Genomic DNA, 13,489 nt, shown 5'->3' with positions numbered 1-13,489 from the left:
ACAAAGATCTCTCTCTTCTGGCTCCCTACAAATCCTGGCCCGCACTGCCGTCTGAGCACTTCCTCAATCATACGGTAATCACTGGCTCGGCTGCCCAGACCTCCTGTGAGCCGCTCCACTGCTCAAAGACCAGGGGCTTTTGATTCACTTCTCTGTCCCTGGAGTCCTGTGTAGCGCTTACTCCCGAGAAGGTGATCAGTGTCACCAGACTGGAAGGGCATTGAGAGGAGAAAGCCAGTAACACCCACACTGACCAGCTGGGGGAGCCCCAGAGAGAAGCAGCCACAGCCAAGGGCACTCAGGCACTGAGCACAGTCAGGGCTGGACCATGGGCTCCCGATTCCCCAGGCCAGTGCACCCCATGTCACCATCTAGATTCAGTCAGCTTAACGCACCACTAAGGGACACAGGCTCATCTGAGGCTTTCCAAAGTGAAGGACTCAAAGGGCACAGATAGATATTTCGGAATGGAGAGAAAGAAAAGAGACATATTGGGAGACGCTAGAACCTTCCATCACCAGCATTCACCTCTTTCCATAAGCACTACCTAGTTGTTGATCTCGGAAGACTCCAAGTTACGGTGGACACAAATTAGACTTCCCTTTGTTGGGTCTGCCTCGCATCCACTCAGCCCCAGGAGTTTTGTTCACATTAGCTGCTTCAGCCTAGAGAACTTTCTAGAGTGACCTGGGTAAGGGAGAAAAGGAGGGAAAAGGGTCCCTCCTTTTGTCCTCTACTGCAGCCTGTCTCCCAACTAACTCTTGCAATATGCGTTGTCTAGCGGTTACTAGGAGACACAGGCGCCATTGGCTGTGACGGGGGAAGTCGGGGACCATCAATGCAGAAAATATTAACTGACCACCTGCTAAGTGCAAAGGGATACAGAAGTGACCAAGATAGAGCCCTTACTCTCAGTGAGTCCCACAGAGAAAGTAACAACTCAAGTGCTCCCTGCCTCAAGAGCAGAGGTCTGCAAACTGTGAAGTCAGGGGCACATCCTGCTTGTTGCCTGGTTTGCTCAGCATAGTTTTATTGGCACACAGCCACGTCCATTCTTTTCTTTTTTTACATCTTTATTGGAGTATAACTGCTCTACAACGGTGTGCTAGCCTCCACCCTACAACAAAGTGAATCAGTTATACGTATACATATGTTCCCATATCTCTTCCCTCTTGCGTCTGGCTGTGTTTGTACTACCACTGCAGAGTTGACCAGTTACGACAGAGATCATGTGACCCACAAGCCTAAAATAGTTCGTCTTTACAGAAAAAGTTTGCCAGCCTCTGCTTAAGAGTGACCAATACGCCAAGAGGCAAATGGAAAGCTGCTCAACATCACTGATCGTTAGGGAAATGCACATCAAAACCACAATGAGGGCTTCCCTGGTGGCGCAGTGGTTGAGAGCCCACCTGCCAATGCAGGGGACGTGGGCTCGTGCCCCGGTCCGGGAGGATCCCACGTGCCGCAGAGCGGCCGGGCCCGTGAGCCGTGGCCGCTGAGCCTGCGCGTCCGGAGCCTGTGCTCCGCAACGGGAGAGGCCACAGCAGTGAGAGGCCCGCGTACCGCAAAAAATAAAAAAAAAAAAACCACCACAGTGAGATATCACCTCACACCCATTAGGATGGCTACTGTCAAAAAAACAAAACAAAACAAAGCAAAATAGGATGAGACCGATTTGGCCAACTTGAGGAACAATAGCATTCCACCTTGCAGGCTAAGGGAGCCACCGTGGGCTCTGGCTAGAAATGGTAGGAGGTGAGGTTGCAGGGGTCAAGGAGCTTTGACTTTCTTGCCCCCTGGAGAGTGACATGGAGCTCACGGTCTGGTGAGGGAGGAAGAGGTAGTTATTAATGACAGAATCACAGTTCACTACAACTGGGCTCAGTGGTCACAGAGAAGCTGCAGCCTGAGGCCGCAAGCATTGTCAGTCAGTGGTACTCTTGTACCCAAGGCAGATTTCCGTGTCCTGCTCATGCAACTCGAATCCTTCCTTCATCTTCCCCTCCGTATTTTTCTTTGATGGTCGTCTTCTCAAGGGCAGATTTTCTTTGACTTTTTTTTTTTTTTAAGAAAATGCCTTCAATTTTTTTTTAAACATCTTTATTGGAGTATAACTGTTTTACAATAGTGTGTTAGTTTTTCCTTTACAACAAAGTGAATCAGTTATACATATACACGTGTTCCCACATCTCTTCCCTCTTGCGTCTCCCTCCCTCCCACCCTCCCTATCCCACCCCTCTAGGTGGTCACAGAGCACAGAGCTGATCTCCCTGTGCCATGCGGCTGCTTCCCACTAGCTAGCTACTTTACATTTGGTGGTGTATGTATGTCCATGCCACTCTCTCACTTTGTCCCAGCTTACCCTTCCCCCTCCCCGTGTCCTCAAGTCCATGCTCTAGTAGGTCTGTGTTTTATTCCCGTCTTTGACTTTAAATTTAAAGAACCCTCCAGCTCCTGACCCAGATGATGCTAGTCACACCAATGACACCCCAGATTTGTTAAATGAGTTTGATAGGAGGGGACTGGAGAAAAGGCCAGAGAGGAATGCAGAGCAGGATGACAGGAGCAGGGTCTTGGGGAGGAGGGCGGAGGGCTGCCTTTTGTTCAGCACGTCCTCAGCCAGCACATTCCCAGATAGACGGATGGACAGACACACGGACCCGCGTTCTCTCCTTTGCTCCTCACAGCAATCCTGTTTATTCTGATCCCCACTTTGTACAGGGAAGCCCAAAGCCTTGGGCGGGGGGGAGGGGTTTTCTCAAGACACGCAGCTGACTGCGTCACCGTTGTGCCGTAACCCCAGGCTGGCTGCCCTCCGGCCCAACATTCTCAGGATAATCCCGAGTGGCCTGAGCCCCGAACCCCTGCACTGGATGCGGATACTAGAGGTATGAGTTTCCTGTGGCTGCTGTAACAAATTACCGCAAAGTCAGTGGCTTAAAACAATGGAAACTTACTCTCCTACGGTTCTAGAAGTCAGAAGTCCAAAATCAGTTACACCGATAGAAAGTGAAAGTGTCAACAGGTGGTCGCTTTTGGAGGCTCTGGGGGGAAAATCCATTCATCAACCTGCCACAGTGGCTAATGAGGTACGTGGGATCTAGAAAGGGCTTCCTCTGGGCTGGTGGTCAGTGGGGGTAGGAGTGTCCTGGTCCTCTAAGATTCGTCTGGCAAAACCAGTCAAGCATGAGGTTCTGTCTGAACCCAAGCGCAAGGCAGTGAGACAGCTAGCTTAGGCGGTGGCCAGGTAGACTTGCAACACTGTAGGTAGATGCACACAGAGGGTGCTGAGCAGGCAGGCCATCGAGGCGTGGGACGTACTGGGGCCCAGGGACGTGGCAGGCCTCCAGCCGGAAGAGGGGGCCAAGGGGCAGACAAGTCCTGATCGGCTCAACAATCCATGAATCCATGGGGCAGCTCCTGCAGAGCTGGCTCGAAGAGACCAGGCCCTGGGTAAAGCGCCAGAGGCCTGCCTACCTAACGGTAGCTACATCCCTGGAGCCCTGTCTGTCTGCCAAGCATTATTCAGATCATTCACTGGGCTAGTTCGGCACAAGTGATGATTGTGAAACCTGTACGGAGGTCACTAATAGGGTGGCTCTGGCTTAGAAGGTGCTGAGAAATGTGGGTGGATCTGTAGGGTGGGCTCCGAAAGGCCTGAGAATCCAGTGGCCCGGGTGAGCACGTGTTTGTTTGCTCCAGCACTGCCTCCAGGCCCGGGCCCAGGGCCTCTGATCCTGGACCGGGCCTTGGGTCCCAGTAGGGGAGGGACTGGGATTTGGACATGCTCTTTGTGCCCCGTTTGGGGCTGGGATTAGCATTCGGGAGAATGAAGCTCAGAGGCTAAGCTAAGGCCACCCAGCCAAAGGCCATCTAGCCGTAGCCAACTAAAGGGGCTCCCAGTATGGGCCCATGTGGTGCTGATACCAAACCTGTAGAGACTGGGCCCCGCAAGAGAGGCAGGGCGAAGACCCGACGGCACTGCAGGCTGTTCAGGAGAGGGTGTCTCATGCCACTGCAGTGCCAAGGGCTCCAGAGCTCCCTGTCCTGTTAACACGACTGTACGATGGCTCAATTTTCCAAAGCCAGTTCTGGCTGAGACCACTGGATGTTGAGAGGCTGTTTTCGGTGTGGAGGGGCCCAAGGTCAACTTTGACATCTATGGCCGGGGGGTTCCACGCGCAGTCTGCTCAGGAGCTTTAGAGGGAGACCCATGGTAGCCCTGGAATGCCTCCTGTCCCCTTTGCCTGGGCTGGCAGCCTGGCCACTTGAAGGTCCCGCTGTGCCCTCCGCCAAGCTCCCACCGTGCCTGCCTCCTCTACCACTGGCACTAGCCCAAGATCCCTGGCTCTTATACCTGCATCCCTCTAGACTAAGCGGTCCTCCAAGACAGGGCCCACTCAGAACCTCCCTGTGACTCTTGAATTGCCAGTACAGGCATTGGCACCCTGCAGCCTACCTCTCCCCACCTCAGCATGAGTGTTCCACAGAGCTGAGCTCAATGGAATTGAAGAGAAGGCAGAGGCTGCCTTGGGGGTTAGCTAGAGGAGGCCTCTGCTGTCGTAGGCCACTGGCATGAAAGCCCAGCAATACAGTAATGAGAAAGCAGTAATTACCCAGGGCTGAAGGAATTCTCCAGGACCCAAGTTCCCATGAGTCCAAGTTGGCCTAAGACTCCCTGGGAACAGCCAGGCTCTGCCTAGCAGTCTTCAGGGGCCAGAGTCCAGCACCCGGTCGGCTGAGCTTCCTCCTCTAGGGTCTGGAACTGAGTGAGGGCACCTAGGTCAGCCCCTTCATTGCTCAGATAAGGGGCCAAGACTCAGGGAGGGCTGAGATTAGTCTAGGAAGAAAAGCCTATTCATGAAAGAATAGCTGTTACAATGATAATCCCATCCTAGAGTCTGCCGTCCAGCTCCTTCTAGAAGTCTGTGCTGAGGAAAGTAGTGAGGGAGGGAAAGTCACAGGAATAAAGCTCTCACTGGCTGCTGGAAACCAGATGGGCACTGTTACCAGTTGCCTCGTGTTCCTCCAAAAGACACGTTGAAGCCCTAACCCCCAGTAGCCGTGAACGTGACGTGCTACCAGTGAAGATATTTCCGCAGACAAAGGCAGTGCAGACTTGCCTGTCTGCGCTTCAAAGCACTCCCCTGTGTCCCCCACCCAACGACCAGGGGCTCCGCGCACCAGGTGGGTCTGCCAAACCCCACCAAACACTAGGCAAAGGCTGCCCTCACTGCTGTGTCCCGGTGGGTGCCCTGGGACACCATCGGTGGTAGAAAACCATCGTTGTCCAATAACAAAGGAAGGCAGGCCATCCCTGCCCAATTCTCCTCCAATCCTTCAGATTATTTTTTTCAAAAACTCCAAGTTTGGTGCCCCTGTGTTTTTTTTACTTTGTACTGAAGCAAAATAGACACTAAAAAGAATATGCATATCATACATAAGTGTGCAGCTTGATGTCAGCTCACAAAGAGGACACTATCTGTACGAAAGCACCCAGATCAAGAAACAGAATATTACCAGCACCCCACAAGTCCATCTGCCAAGTCCCCTCCCTGAGGAGAACCACTCTCTTGATATCTAGTAGCAGACATTAGGTTTGACCATTTTTATGTATTACATAAATGAAACCACGCAGTATGTGCTCTTATATGTCTGGCTTCTCTCACTCAACATGATGTTTGAGAGCCTCATCCACACGCTTGTAGCTCTGTGGAAATGCTCTGATGGACATTGGGTTGCTTTTGACTATTATAAATAATGCTGCTACGGATATTCCCTGTGTGTGCCCTTTGTTGCATATATATATGCAGTTGTGTTGAGTGTATACTGTGTTCGTCTGCTCAGGCCGCCATGACAAAGTACTACAAGCTGAGTGGCTTAAATAACAGACATTTATTTCCTCTCAGTTCTGGAGACTAGAAGTCTGAGAGCAAGGTGTGGACCGGGCTGGTTCCTCCTGAGGCCTCTTTCCTTGGCATTTAGACAGCTGTCTTCTCCTTGTGTCCTCACATGGCCTTCCCTCTGTGTGTGTCTGGGTCCTTATTTCCTCTTCTTATAAGAAGTCATATTGGACCAGGGCCCTCCCTAATGACCTCATTTTCACTTAATTACCTCTGGAAAGACCCTGTCTCCAAATACTACAGTCACGTTCTGAGGTATGGTGAGTGAAAACGTCAAGATAGGAATTTGGGAGGAACACTGTTCAACCCATAACATTTGAGAGTGGTTGAGATATACTTTTACCTCCTCTTTCCCTGGCCCCCACTCCCAGCTTCTATGACGGTCAGAGAACATGCATATTCAGCTTTAGTAGACAAGGTCAAACAGTCTTTGCCAACGCTTGGTATTCTCTGTCTTTTTTACTTTTAGATCTCATGCTTTTAATTGGCATTTCCTGAGAACTAATGAGACCGACCACCTTTCCATATGTGGAACCATTTGGTTATATGCTCTTTGGTGAAATACCTGTTCAGGTCTTTTACCCGCTCTCCTATTGGGTTGTCTGTCTTTCTTGTTGATTTATAGTAGTTATTTGTTTAATATATTCTGGACGAGTGTTTCGCTGGATTTCTGTATTGTGGAGATTTCCATATTGGGGGTGGCCTTTCATTTTCTTAACAGTGTGTTTTGATGAACGGAAGTTCTACATTTTCAAGTAGTTCAACTTATCAATTTTTGATTTTATACCTTGCACTTTTCTTGTTGGGTTTAAGAAACCCTTGATTACTCTAAGCTCACAAAGATATTCTCCTATGTTTGTCTTGCAAAAGCTTTGTTGTTTTATCTTTCACATTTAGATCTGCAGCCTGTCTGGAACCGAGTTTTTAATGTGATGTGCAGTGGGGGTTCATCAGCAATGTTTCCATATGAATACACAAGTAGGTGACGTTGTGTCCTTATAAGTGTATCAGCTAGATGATATTAATTCTGAGTGCCCCCGTGTACTTACACTTTCCCCCTTTACAACGAATAAGCAATCTGCAAGAGACACTTCAGGACCATGCAAATAATTTTCATGAAACTTGCCCCCTCCCCTATATTTAGCATCCATTGATGATTTTGCAAACTGATGAGAAAAGTGTTGTTAATGTCGTGTTACAGATAATATTTATTGGAAAATCCATCCTTTTCCTACTGCCTTGCACTGTGGTGCTAGTGTTTCACTAGGTCCTCAAACACTTGCTAAATCTTCTATTTTTAACAATAAGAGGGCAGACCTCAGCCTTAAAGCATTCATCAGATAATATTTTAGACGATTTGTCATATTATTTCCTTTTTATTGTAATGTTTCTTTTTATGGCAAAAACTGGTGAAAATAGCCTGCAAGTGACTAAAGAGTGGACAATACTCACCTCTAATAAATGTTCTAGCTCGTCGTGAGACATGCAGTATCCTCCACAGTATGATACTTGCCTGTCTTCCTAGGCTCCCCTGTGGCAGGCACCCCCCAAACACCATCACTTATCAGACACATACTATAAAAGAACTACATTTATTATGTTTAAGGAAGTGAATGAAAAACTTGAAAAATATCTACAGGGAACAGGATTGAAATCACATGAAGTATATACCCTGTGACAAAAATGCAATTAAGCTACAAATTGGTAACAAAAAATAGCTGGAAAAATTGTGGCACGTTTAGAAATTAAGCAACATGCTTCTAACTAACTGTAGGTCAAAATTTCATAACAGAAAGTTGAAAATATTTCGAATGTTTTGATAGGGAAAATACTACATACCAGAATTTGTGGGATACAGTCAAGGTCGTGCTTAGAGGGAAATTTTAGCCACAAATGTGTGTGGTTCAAAAAGAAAGAAGGCTAAAATTAATGTGCTAAGTATTCCTCTCAAGAAATTAGCAAAAGAAGAGCAAAATAAACCCCCCAAAAGACTGAATGAATGGGGCTTCCCTGGTGGCGCAGTGGTTGCGAGTCCGCCTGCCGGTGCAGGAGACGCGGGTTCGTGCCCCGGTCCGGGAGGATCCCACATGCCGCGGAGCGGCTGGGCCCGTGAGCCGTGGCCGCTGGGCCTGCGCGTCCGGAGCCTGTGCTCCGCAACGGGAGAGGCCACAGCAGTGAGAGGCCCGCATACCGCAAAAAATAAAAAAAAAAAAAAAGAATGAATGAATGAAGATAAGGACAGAAATTAATTAAAAAGAAAAAACCTCAATACAGAGGGTTAACAAAACCAAAATTTACTCTTTGAAAAGACTAATAATAAAATTAGCACAACTTTGGTGAGATTCATCAAGAAAAAAGACAGAAAGCACAAGAATAGAAAAGAGGCTGTAATTTTAAATGCTATGGACTTTAAACGATAATAAGAGGAAATGATGAGCAAAAACAGAAAGTTTGAAATAAAATACAATTCATAGAAAAAACTGCAACTTAGAAAAGTCCAAATAGTCATATAACCATTTAAAAATTGAATCAGCACTTAGAAGTCCCCCAGCCCCGTGATGGCCAATTTTACGCACCAACTTGACTAGGCTACGGTCCCCAGTTACTCAGTCACTCTTCTAGGTGTTGCTGTGAAGGTACTTTATAGATGTGATTAAAGCCCATAATCAATAGACTTTAAGGGAGATTATCCTGTATAATCTGGGTGGGCCTGATTCAATCCATTGAAAAACTCTAAGAGCAGAGAGTTCTAGCCTGTCCTTCCTCACAGGCTGCCCTCAATTCCTGACAATACCTATCTTTATATATCTCCTACTGACTCTGTTTCTCTGGTTGAACCCTGACTGATACACTCCCCGCCCAAACACAACTTCCAGGCAAAGATGGTTTCAGTCGTGAATTCTATCAACCAGCCAAGGAAAAACTTCCAGTCTGACAAAACCAATACTTTCCAGAGACTAGGAAAAGAAGGAAGTCTCCCTAATAGGAACAGAAAGGAAAAGAAAAATGACAGACCAATCCCACTCACCATAAATACACACGCACACGGACACACACACACACACACACACACACACACACACACTGTCAACAGAATATTAACCAAGTGGCCACAGTCAAAGGATCTCTTTCCTCATGGGGGCTCCCTTTCAGTTCAGCTGGGCGGGGCTCCTCCCAGGCCTTCCTTATCATTCATTCCACACACCCAACCCTTCCATACTGCCCGACGGCCATCGCGAGCCACCTCTGTCCACACACACTTGGCCTCCACCCTGGACAGTGCCTCCGAGCCCCAGCCCTGTAATATCTGAGTGTCAGTCAGTTATTTCACGAGGCTTCTCTAAGTCCCGAATAAAAGATTTGCACAAGCAACTGAAGCAAGCAGGCACCCTCTCTGTGTCTCTCCCGTGCCCGACCCAAACTCCCTCTGGGCTCAGCCCATTTCTTGTTCTAACGCCCCCAGACACCTGCCTCTCTCTTTGCGGATGGGCCGAACGGTTCAGCTCCTCTGAACCTAGGGAGGACAGGGCTGGTGGCGGTCCCCCTTGTCAAAGCTGGGAGTGGGGGCCACATAGGAATGTTCCTGCTGCAGCAAGAAACCAGCACCAAAGTGGCCGCAAGATGAGCTAATTGAAGACGGACAAATGTGACTCCACGTTTACTTAGTCTTACATGGAGTCTTCATTTCATAGTGAGGGGGGCCTTGGAAAAGCTGCTGTGAGTGTAACTTTTACATGTAGGGAATAAACAGTGAAGAACCTTGATGCTGGTGGCATTTGGTCCACAGGAGATTTCCCACTTTCTTCCCTTTCTCCCTCTCTCCATCTTTTTGCAAACTTCGACCGAGCAGCCCATGTCCCCTGTGGTGTAGCCAGGGGCCAAGACCTATGACCTGAAGGAGCTCCCTGCCACCCCTGGAGGACATGATTTCACGTGCAATCTCCTCTGTCTCCTCCTTCCCTGAAGCCTGAGGCTAAAGGGAGCTTGGAACTCCTTTGTGAATGGGTCTCTGCCATGGCCAGCCTCCCCTGAAGTCCACTCTTCCCACGACCAACAGCCCTCCGCCCCCTCCCAACTGGCACTAGTTCTTGCCTCAGGACTCAGTGACTTGTTGCACTTTGGTCTCCCTTATGAGACAAACGTGCAGGCCACCTGAAGCCTGCCTCCCAATGTCATTTCCCTCTGTCCTGTGTCATGGGGAGAGGGCGGGGGAGGAGGCTCCAGGAGCACCTTCTGGGATGACGTCATACAGTCCTATGCAATTTTGATGTTTTAGAGCAAGTATGTATGACTTTTAAGATGTAACTTGAAAAAGCACAGTTTAACCTGTTTTTAAAAACATACCAAGTATTCACTGGGCTCCTACAAATATTATCCTCACACAAGTGTTAAGAGTGGCCAAACTCAGTAATCGTGCGAGGACAGCTGAAGGCTAGTTCTGCCTGCCGCCCACAGTGGGGGAGGAGAGGGAGGGGGGCACTGCGTTTTGTGTGGCTGTTCTATTAAAGAGAAAGTATATGCTCAAGAGAGTGTCACCTCCTCCAAGCCGCTCCCTGGGGAGGGCCCCACTTGACGGGCCTGCTGGACCATTGTAGACTGGACAGTGATGCTGGGACACCTCCAGCTGTGACTCTACCTTGACTTTTGAAAATGAGCCTGTCGCGAGGAAGAGGGCTATGAATGGCTGCCGGTGTCTGCCTTCTGGAGCCCGCGGGCTGTCGGGGAAACAGAGGCAAACCCCCCGACCGCCACGTGACGTGCTCTGTGAAGGGACTGAGCCATGTGTGTTGACGTGGCAGCGGCCAGTAGCTCAGAAACGGCAAGGTACCTTCCCACTCGGCCCACACAAACCCACTGCCTAGAGGCAGCCGCTCTGATCACTTTCGTGTGAAACCTTCCAGAAATATAATGATGTGGTTTTTGAAAATCACTTTTTTTAAACGAAAAAGAGATACGCACATTTTTTCTAAAAAATCAAACATCGCGGAAAAACAAAAAAAGAAAGTAAAAGTAACTCAGAATCTATCTCCTAGAGATACCACGTGTTAATATTCTCCAAGGTGTTTCTCAATGCCTCAGACAATGTTACAGAAATGAAATCACACTATACATGCTGTCACGTGTCTCATGGAAACTTCTTTTTCCCTCTTGTTCAACAATATATTTTATAAGCATTTTCCATGGGGTTGAGAGAGAGAACATGCAGCTGCCACCTGAAGATAAATGCCAGTAACTCAAAACCCACAACGAGCTAACACTTCGTATCCATCACACTGGCAACCGTCACACCTCTGACAACACCAAATGCTGGCGAGGATGTGGAACAGCGGGCGCTCTCCGCACTGCTGATCCATTGTGAGGTTGAATATGCACGTATTCCATGATCCAGCATTTCCGCTCCTGGGTAAAATATGCCCTAGAGCTGTGGATCTCCAAGTGTGATTTCCCCACCTGTAGCGACAGCATCACCTGGGATCTTGTTAGAAATGCAAATACATTCCGAACCAGATTGGGATCTCTGGGGGTGAGGTCCAGAGCAGCCTTGTTCTTAACAGAAAAACCACCAAATAGTAGAGATGGGGAGAAGTGGCCAGATTTCTGTATCCCCAACTTCGGGAAGAAATAATTGCTGACCCAGGAGAAAAGGAAAAAAATGTTAGCGGACCGTCCCTGACTAGGTGACAGGAGATGGAATCGAGGGCCATCAAAAAGCTTTTCCTTGTTTGCACCTTCCCCTGCAGCTACTCTCCATTTATTGCCCTTGTCCGTTTCTCCGTTGCAATCCTGGAGAGAACTATCCACACTTCCTGTCATGCTAACAGGTTTGGAGGGGCCGATAAGGAGTTTCATTTGGGACACCAAGTACAGTGCCTAATAGGTATGCATAGAATAGGCCTTGGGATATAGGAATCTGAAATCAAGGGGAAAGGCCTGAGTTGGAGATGGAAATTTGGGAGTTGCCAGTCTTCAGATGGTGTTTAAAGACACGAGATGGATACAAAACACCATAAAAATGAATATCATTGAGAAGAGTTCCAAGGACTCAGTCCTGGGACCCTCCGAAGTGAAGAGGTTGGACAGGGTGGGGACAATGAGAAGGGGTCAAGTGAAAAGTGTTTCCCGGGCTTCCCTGGGGGCGCAGCGGTTGAGGGTCCGCCTGCCGATGCGGGGGACGCGGGTTCGTGCCCCGGTCCGGGAAGATCCCACGTGCCGCGGAGCGGCCGGGCCCGTGAGCCGTGGCCGCTGAGCCTGCGCGTCCGGAGCCTGTGCTCCGCAACGGGAGAGGCCACAACAGTGAGAGGCCCGCGTACCGCAAAAAAAAAAAAAAAAAAAAAAAAGTGTTTCCAGAAGGAGTGTTTCCTGTGTCCAATGCTGCTGACATATCCAGTAAAATGAGAACTGAAAGCTGACCGTTGGATTTCGCAAGTGGCCTTGAGAAGAGCCATTTCTGTGAAGTGCTGGCCGTGAGACAGAGGAGTCAAGAGACAGGAAGTGTAGATGGTTCTCTCCAGGATTGCTCCGGAGAAACGGACAAGGGCCATACATGGAGAGTAGCTGCAGGGGAAGGTGCAAACAAGGAAAAGCTTCTTGATGGCGGGAAGAATTACAGCATGTGTGCATGCTGACCACAATGATCCGGCCAAGAAGAAATAATTGCTGACCCAGGAGAAAAGGAAAAAAATGTTAGCGGGCCGTCCGTGACTTGGTCATCCCAAGTACTAAGACAGAGGGCAGAAGGTGTAGACAATGGCACTGGCTGGTGGGTAGATGTTTACATGCATCACATTTTATATAATATACATATATGTCAGTTTATATATATATCAGATAATAAAAAGAATTTTTTTATTTTCTAAATTTAATCTTATTGAAGTCCAGTTGATTTACAATGTCGTGTTAGTTTCAGGTAAACGGCACAATGGATCAGTTTTATTTTGTTTTGTTTTGTTTTTCTGGCCGCGCCGCACGGGATGCGGGATCTCAGTTCCCAGACCAGGGGTCGAACCCGGGCCCCCTGCAGTGCAAGCGCGGAGGCTTAACCACTGCACCGCCAGGGAAGTCCCAGAAGGAATTTTTGAACGTTGGCATCGCTAGGTCAAAGGGAATCTTCAACGTTCTTTTTATTCTGTATTTCTAGAAAGGTCACAACAATTAATCCTCCCACCTCTAGGGCCGCTGGGGCCTGAGGGTGACCATTTTCCCACACCTCAGGTAACCCCGGGTTTTGCAGATCGAATTTAACTTTAACTTCTCTGAGACTGTACTTGTATTTCCTTCACATGATGTTAATGGAGGCTCCCGCAAGTCTTCTTTTGTGAATTGTCTGTTCCTTTCTTTGCCGGCCCATTTTCCTATTGCTCGCTTTGAAAGGAGCCCTTTTTTGTTTTAGGAAAATTAAGTCTTTCACTGTCACATGCAGTGCAAATAACTCTTCTTCCTTTGCCATTTGTCTAACTACAGTTATGATGGGTTTTGCCATACAGAAGTTTTTAATTTCTCTGTCTTTTCTTTTATGGTTTCTGGTTTTCATGACATACTTAGAAAGGCTGTCCCCACCCCAGGATTCCTTCTAGTACTTTTATGGT

Source organism: Kogia breviceps, chromosome X (assembly GCF_026419965.1).
Source record: "Kogia breviceps isolate mKogBre1 chromosome X, mKogBre1 haplotype 1, whole genome shotgun sequence".
Taxonomy (NCBI): Eukaryota; Metazoa; Chordata; class Mammalia; order Artiodactyla; family Physeteridae; genus Kogia; species Kogia breviceps.
Note: the sequence above shows the minus strand (reverse complement) of the source record.